The following is an 8,577-nucleotide window of genomic DNA, read 5'->3' on the forward strand; positions in this document are numbered from 1 at the left end:
AGCTCTCATTCCCCAAAAGGTTTGTCCAGTATTTTACAGTAGACACAAAGGGCATACAACGTGATTTTTTCATTGTCTCATGCATAGATCCATATGACACAGGCAGAAAATCCAGGTATTTTCCAAATTGACATTGGCTTCTTGCACCAGAAGAAGCAAAAACTTGTCACCACCAAAATTTAGAAGTGACAGGGTAATTCAGGCTGGAAGGGAGTCCAGGTTCAACTTTCTGCTCAAAGCAGGGCTACATTTCTTTAAAGCGTGCTAGACACCAAAGCCAGTGTTCAAATGACATTCTTCATAGAGAATGGAGGCAGTGGTTAAACCTATCAGCCTGGCATTAGAAACAGATTAAGGTGACAAATCTTACCAGCTTACGGGTGAGAACTGCCCACAGATTCCCTTGGCATCAGCTGCAGCTGCCAAGAAGAACCAACCATGAAGAAGTAGAGGAAATCTAGGCTCGGCCCAAGGTCCCCATGCACTGCAGTGGGTGAAGTAATTTGTGACGTGGCTGTCCGTCCCTTTTTCACTTGGTCTGAAGAACAATGATACATGATACGCTCCTTCACAATGTAGTTCCAGATCTGAAGCTGATCTAAATGAGTTTAAAGCTTGATATAAAGCTAGTTTTGGGATTACTCAGAAAAACTGCATGGGCGGAGGATCAAAGTAAGCTGTTGACTTGCTTCTTTTGGAAGCAGCTCTTTTCTCCAACAAAAGTTAAATGGATTTTACTTTAGAAGCTTCACACATCTTCTGTGACTCTTGAGCACCCAGTAAGGATACAGTAAGTAGGGAGAGCAGTCATATCTGGAACAATATGACATGTGAGTTTCAAAGTATTTCTGTGATCCAGTAATTTCTATTTCTATCATCAGGAGCTTGAATTATTATTACTGAATTCCTTCTTAAAAAGCTGAGAAGTTCTCTGCCATTGATGGAGAGAGAATATCTCCATATAAAAAGATGTATATCAATATCAAATTCCATGTGGTTATTCAGAGTTGTTGGGCCTCTTTGTTTCTCTTATTTACAAGTATAAATTTATTTACACCTCTGATTCACACAAAAGAGATATGCAACACAATCTTTACATTTTAGTGATCAATCTCACAACAAAAGCATTTTTCAAGAAATGTCCTGCTTTCCAATAGTCTAGTAACAAGAATTACAGAGGCATGTGGAAAACTGAAAAAAAGGGAGCTAAAAAGCTTCAATAAATGTAAAAGCTCATATCCTTGAAAGTATCTTATTCAATTTAATGGGTATGGGGGGAATAACAGTAGTCATTATTTCTGTGAGCAATTTCTAAATATAATGATAAAAGATGCTCTAAGAACAATCTGCTCAGAGGAAAGTGAAGTGTTTGTCTTGTGCCTTACTCCCCTTTTTTTTCTCTGAAACTTCTGCTGTCTTGATGTTACCTGTAAAAACGATCCTTTGGTGTTGTTTCTGACCTCCTGTTCTTGGCAGCTTGAAGTTTTAATTTTACATCATTCTTGGTGAAGCTTGTAGCATGTTTTGGTGTCCCTCAGTATGTATATGGGAGTCCATAATTGCTGAAGAGAGAAAATCTAGCTGTCCAGTGCTTGGCAGGACATGGCAAGGATGTCCAGTTAATTTTAAACAGTCAGGAACAGGCACTGCACCATCATACAGCTGTTTTTCTTCCCTCCCCAAAACCCCAGTGTTTTCCCAGCCTAATCTGGACAGGAGAAAGTCCAGGAAAATTTTTAAAGGCAAGTTTCCAGCATGATGAGGCAAGTTTGGTTTCTTTAAAACAAGTGGGTGGAGACAGGGGAAAGGGAATCAAAACTGTTTTGAAGTAATGGCAACCTCAGCTGCTGCAATGGGGTGCAAAGATATGTGATATACTGTGATTATTGGAGTTTAGAGGCTTCCTTTTCAGACTACAATATTTTTCACCGCTTTCAGAAAGAGTATTGGATTACAGGTGTTACAACTTTTCTTCAGAATCAGACTGGCCAGGGAACTGTAAATCTAAATCATGGCTGCACTCAGGAAACCTGCCAGCCTGTAAACACAGTGAAATGAGTGAGATGAAAGTATCTGAGTGAGAAAATTAATTTTAGGCATTCCACTGAAGTCTATTTAGTTTTTACAGTCTGGCCTGGCATCTACAAGCAACAGCTGGGGAGGACATATTAATTCCCAGTGACTAATGCTGGGAAGATTACCTTAAGCTTGAAATCTTTGCATAGGGGTCCAAGAAGGAAGAGAAAACTTATTCCTTCAGATTTCTCTTATTTTTTGCATGCTGGAAAGTCATGGTATTGTACCATAAAGATCAAGCTTTCCTACTTCAGAAGTTTATTTGTTCAAACTGATGAAGTTTCCAATGAGGAATTTATGTAGAAAAGTATTTCAAAGTGCAGACTTTGAAAGACCACAAGGGTGACTTTGGATGTTGCATGTTTTTCAGCAAATTTCCTTCTTTTGCACATTCGTGTGCTTTCGGTGAGCTTCCCCGTTCTTAAAGTGGTCTCTCTTCTCAGAAGATTTCTCTCATAGCTCTAGCCTAGCAGGGGCAGGTGAGCACAAGCCAACAATGTGGGAACAATTCAAATGTTTTTTTCATGTTCTTCCCCCTGAACCTGAGCAAAGGTTCCATTTAAGATACAAAACTCTCCTAAGATACAAAATGCTGTCACTCATCAATGTGTTTATCCCCACCTCTACTCCATTATTTTTCATTTTCACACACTGCTGCTTGTCATCTGGGCACAATGAATGAAGCCAAAACACGGCAAGAACATTTCCTGTCCAGACTGTAAGAGAGTGTGAGTCTCATGTTATCTCATTCTCATAACACTTCCAGAGCACTTGCCCAGATTTTGGAGAGTGGAAGGGCATCCAAGGAACCCCCATTGCTAGCTATGCCATTTGTCACCTGTCTTCTTCTAACACCCTTCAGACCATATTTACATCTCTGATTCTAGTTTTTTTCCTCCCTGTGTCCTATTCTTCACATGATCCTCCTGGATATTTTCCAGGGACTATTTGTTTTCAGCTCCCTTATAAACCTCCCTGTGAAGAATCCCATGGGGTTTTGCAAATAAAGAGATACTGGGCAACTGCAAAAGCAGAAGACACCGTGATTCCTTATCCCCAGCTACCAGAACCTTCCATTCACTTCCAACCTGTCATTAACACTCCCAATGATTTTTTTGTACATCTGCCAGCAGTTAAAAGGAACTTTCACTGTCCAGCAGAAATGAGACCAGCAAGTTGTCCATCAGCCCATTCTCTCTTGCACAACTGGAAGGAGCAAGCTGCTACTTCATTTAGCTCCATCAGTCTCATTCAGCCACAGGCGCTCAAGCAGCATTAAGAGCTGCTGGAGGCATGAATATGATGAAGAAACTCAGAATGGTCATTGCTTGCCCTAGAAAACAGACTTCCCAAGCACGGGGACAAATTTTGATTTCTGGATGGGTGTTGTTTTGTGCTGGTAAACTAGATAGATGAGGTAGCAGACTTCTGTGCTCCCTCCTAGGAATATGCCCAGATAGAAGACTGTGTCTAGGTGTAGAGACAAGCTGATCCTTCAGTGACAGTTCAGGTTGACCGCACATCAGGTACTTGAAGGCAGGGCACACTGTTTATCAGTCCCCAGCTTCAGGCAGCAGCTCACTTGCTCTGCAATTCAGCAGGTCATGGAAACAGAAAGGCTGCAATCATGTAATTATTTCTCACCTAAAATGGGCAGTCGATGGAGCCTTTGTGTGGATGGTTTTCCAGAACCATTACCTTGATTACTGAAATTCAGTGGGCCTGTCCTGAGCATCCTGGGGAGGATTCTATGTAGGACTCTTATGACAAGGAAAAGGAAGGTATTTCCTAGTGAAAGGGAGTGTGAAACACGTTCACATTGGCACCTTTTACTGATGGAGACTGGGAATGGTGGGAAGGGGAGGAATATACATAAAAACTAGAAGGAAATGTAGAAGGTGTCAGAATTTACACACATGATTCTGGCTACACCAGCTTCTTTGGTAGGTTGAGCAAAAGGGCACAGAGCCTAAAATCTGGAGCCTATGATGGGCAACTGCCGAACTGTCCCCATTTTGGGTTAGTTCTGGTCCTGACACTGATGCAGAAATGAATCCCTTTCTGAACATCTGGGAATTTACTGAGTTTGTCTACCCAGATGTTTCTTGAATAATGAACTCTTGTGTCATGGAAGGTAAAAGGCTCCTGAGCTTTTCCAGCAAGGTCAGCAACCGACAGCAGGTGTAAACAAGGCAAATGTCCAAAGGGTCTTTCAGCCTCCATATCCTTTGGATGACACTTACAGTTTTTCTGAAGAGAGACAGTGGAACTCAGATACCTTTTTTTCTCCCTTTTTTCCTGTAAAAGATCTACCTCCTACTCTCTTTCCTAGTATCCATGTTCTTAGGTGTGGAAATATGTTTGCTGTGCAGGAAAGCTAACTTGGTGTCCAATATTCATTAATGTTTTGACATTGCAGCAACAATTAATTTCAAATAAAGAATCCTAACTACATAAATAATTATGCATTCCACTAAAAGTCATAAGTCTCCAAATTTTATAAGGCAATTACATCAAAAAAGTAAAAATTGTATGTGTATGCATACAGACTTACAAGCACACAATATTGAAATAATGTATTCAAAAATTGATTATGTCTTAAGTGCATATATAAAAACATGCATAGGCACATTACATGCAGTAGTAATAATACTTTTTATATATGGCATACTACAGAAATAAAGGAGCAGCAAAGTGTCCTGCTTAGAGGTGTGTTACAGAGCAGCAAGAGCAACTCTCTCTGGCTATCCTATGTGTGACTTCATGAGAGAAGTGAATCTGATTACTTCAAATTCACACATTTTCTGATCATATTATAAATGGTTACAATTAAAATATTAAAACATTCTGGAAAATGTCTTTCAAGAAATTACTGTCTGAAACTTAACATGTACTTTCATAAAAGCCTCTCTACTTCAAGAATATTTCTGTTGTTAATGGGTCTAAGATAGATTTTGAACATTTCAAAGAAGTTTTTTAAACGCTCTTCCGTCTACACACGTATATTACAGGTGAAAACTTTGGAACTCTGAATTACATTTTGCAAGTTTCCAACTACTTTTTGTCACCCTGAAATACACTGAAAATCACATGACTAAGTTACTTCTGTGACTGGATCCATGTCTCATTATGCAGTTCTCAGTGTTAACTGAGGTTGCAGCTTTTGTGGCTTAGACCCAGACCCTCAACTTTATTTCAGCACATACCCCCTACATGGCACCAAGAGGAACTCTGTGAATGATTTCACAGCGTGAGCTTGTTTCCATCCCATCAGCACAGTTCAGGCAACATACACTGCATTTTCCATATCAAATAGTCTCCTGGATATAGTAATGAAAACCAAGCACTGAGATTACACAGAGGCAGGGACCAGCCAACTCAATCTCCCACTGGTTTCAAAATTTCTTTGCTTCATATAATTTTATGTCTTCATAGCAGCCTATAAGACAAGTTTGCTAAATTTATCTGCAGGTACAACTAATAAAAAAGCTAATAACATGTTTAGTTGATATCTATAGCAAATATCAACTTTTATAGAAAAAGAAGAGGGAGAAGTTACCTACAGTTCAAGTTAAGCACTCGCCCTAGCACAAGGATTCTTAAACTCTTTGAAGAATTAAGCCAGAATGATGAAGTCACTGCTGCAAAGCCCAAGCTGAATGTTTATGCCTGTTCCCTAGGACAAATACTTCACATGTAAAAAAAAAAGTGTATGTTTGAAATCGGCCCACTGCACAGTTCTAGCAAATATTCTGTAAAACTGTGTTCTCTATTAATTTGGACTTGTGTGTCACTTGGGGCTCTCTCATAGATAAAAGGTTTCTTTTCCTGTTCTCTGTTGCACGTCTCTGATTTCTAGATAATTGAAACAAGAGAAGCAGAGTGTACTTAGGAGTGATACTTCCTAAGCTGTTCTTGGCTTGCATCCCTAATGCAAGGCTTGCCATTCTGATTTTTTTAAAAACCATGTGACAAGCTGTTGGACTGATAAAGAGTGAGCTGAGTGCAAACAGAAAGAAAAGAAGAAAGGGAAGGGAAGGGAAGGGAAGGGAAGGGAAGGGAAGGGAAGGGAAGGGAAGGGAAGGGAAAAGGGAGGGAAGGGAAGGGAAGGGAAGGGAGGGAAGGGAAGGGAAGGGAAGGGAAGGGAAGGGAAGGGAAGGGAGGGAAGGGAAGGAGGGAAGGGAAGGGAAGGAGGAAGGGAAGGGAGAGGGAAGGGAAGGGAAGGGAAGGGAAGGGAAGGGAAGGGAAGGGAAGGGAAGGGAAGGTCTACTCCAAATGCTTCACTGGTACTGAAGGAATAACATTCTGGTTTTATTCAGAAGTACTTCACTACTTCTGTGTTCCCAGAAAATAGAGAGAAAAGTGTCAGGGTGATTTCAGATAAGCTCCAGGGTAAAGAAGCTTGCTACTCTCTCCAGTACTTTGAAAAAAGTGTGTCCTTGGAAAGTGCAACTTTTGCAATCACATTTAATTATCTGCAAGGGCATTCTGATGCAACTGATTTCAGGAGAATAAGGTTAACTTCTGAGCTCCATCAGAGAGTTCCACTCTGTGTCCTTGGCCAATTACCCTACAAGTCTTGAAGATTTCTTTCCCAGTCTATTTAGTGGGAAAAAGGAAAATCATAAACCTGACTTCCAGCATTTTCTAAAAGTTGACTCATTGCTTTTAGTTGCTTTGTAACCATGCCAAAGGTATCAATCATGCTTGGACCCAGGTTCAAAAGTTGATGTGAGCTCTGTTCCTGTTCCTGCAGATGGTGATCCATATTTGTACAACAAACTGCAAAGCAAAGTACCCCAAGCAAAACTAATAAGTTTGCCATTGTTTGAAACAGCAAATCAAAAGCATTAAATCACAGAGTTTTGATGGGACATTCTAGCCTACTTCATGTGAACCTTGTGGAAGTGCCGAAGAAATATTTTAGCCATGTCAATTCTTCCAGTTTGCATGATACTAAAGAAAAGTGAACATAAACCTTATGAAGCTTCAGAAAATGCCAAATTCACATATGGGGTGCATGTTTGGGCCTTTTATTTTTCTATTGAAATTAATATGCTGTTTTCTGAACTAAGATGTTATGAATGGGTCTGTTTCATATAAACAAGAGAAAAATGGCGATTCAGAAAGCAGAGTGTTTGTGAATGTCAGCACGCGTTTCTCATGCAAGTTTTCCTTAATAAACGAAATGCCTTCCAATTACCAGAACTGATTTCACCCGGAAGATTGTTTGAAAAACTTGATGCTCAATACCTCCTATTCTGATCCTCCCTTTTGCAGTCACTGCAAATACGACACACTAATACTGAGGTCTTCCCAGGTACACCAACGAGCTTTTGCAGAAACAGCTTAACTTGCAAACCCGCCAAATGTGTCTGCAGCACAGTTCCTCACCGCCTGATGATGCGGAACGCGTGTGCGGAGACATCCATGAGGAAAGCTGCTGCTGGCAGGGCGACGCGGCGCCGGAGGGGGCGCGGACGGAGGCTGGGACCCCGCGCCCCGCTGCGCTCCCCGGCGCGGCCACGAGATGTCAGCGCGCCCCGCGCCGCGGCCGCCGGAGCCGCCCGCGCTTCTCCGCGCCGGCACCTGGGCGCTGCGGATCGCGCCGTGCACACAGGTGCCGCAACACCACCTCCGCTGCTGTCATCCACGGTGGGGAAACTGGGGGTCAGTCTGTTTTTCTCGCTGAGTCTGGTAAGCTACAGGGCAGCTGCGAGGACAGCACATAGAACAGCTCTTTTAAATCGATTTTGACGTTTTCCAGTTAACTTATGTCAGCTCATAGGAGTCCGCTGGAAACAGGCTTGCTTCTTGTACCCCTGAAGTCCTCTGAGAAAAAGTCCATGGATTCCTACCGCAGCTTGCAGATCGTAAGTTGAAATTCACCGAGGCAGAAAGGGGCAAAGGGACGTCCTGTGAACAAGTATCCTCTTCTACACAGAAATTATCCTGTCATCCTCCCATTCAATTAGAAAAGGAGAGTGAGGCACTAACTCTCCTTTCATCTCTGTAGGTGTAAAGCAGGCTTAATTCTACTAACGTCACTGTGAATGTACGAGTACAAACTTGGTGTTAGACCAAAACTGAACTCTACACACAATCTGTCTTGCAAGACAGTCATGAAAGTATTTTTTTAAGACATTGGTGAGCTCAGGTAAGAAATAAGTGGCCTCACTTTGGAAGTGCAATCGTTGCTGAATTCCAAGAATAACAAAAAGAGTCCGAATCTGCTGCATTGCAATGACTTTTCTGTTGTGCAAAGCCATTAGCTGAACTCTTGCAGTGTGGCATCAAGAAAAATGCTTGAAATGCCACACCTTTCAGTGGAGCACTTGTGTTATCCTCTCTGTCAGTTAGATGTATCCTCAGTTCCCACTTCCAGCTGCAAGAATGCTGCTGAAGTCAATGTAAATTACTTCGGTCTCTGAACTGAGGAACAAAGCTCCCAAATATTACACATATGCACTATTTTCTACCAGGATTTGAAGGTTTTCTCTA

This window comes from Corvus cornix, chromosome Z, assembly GCF_000738735.6.
Source record: "Corvus cornix cornix isolate S_Up_H32 chromosome Z, ASM73873v5, whole genome shotgun sequence".
NCBI lineage: Eukaryota > Metazoa > Chordata > Aves > Passeriformes > Corvidae > Corvus > Corvus cornix.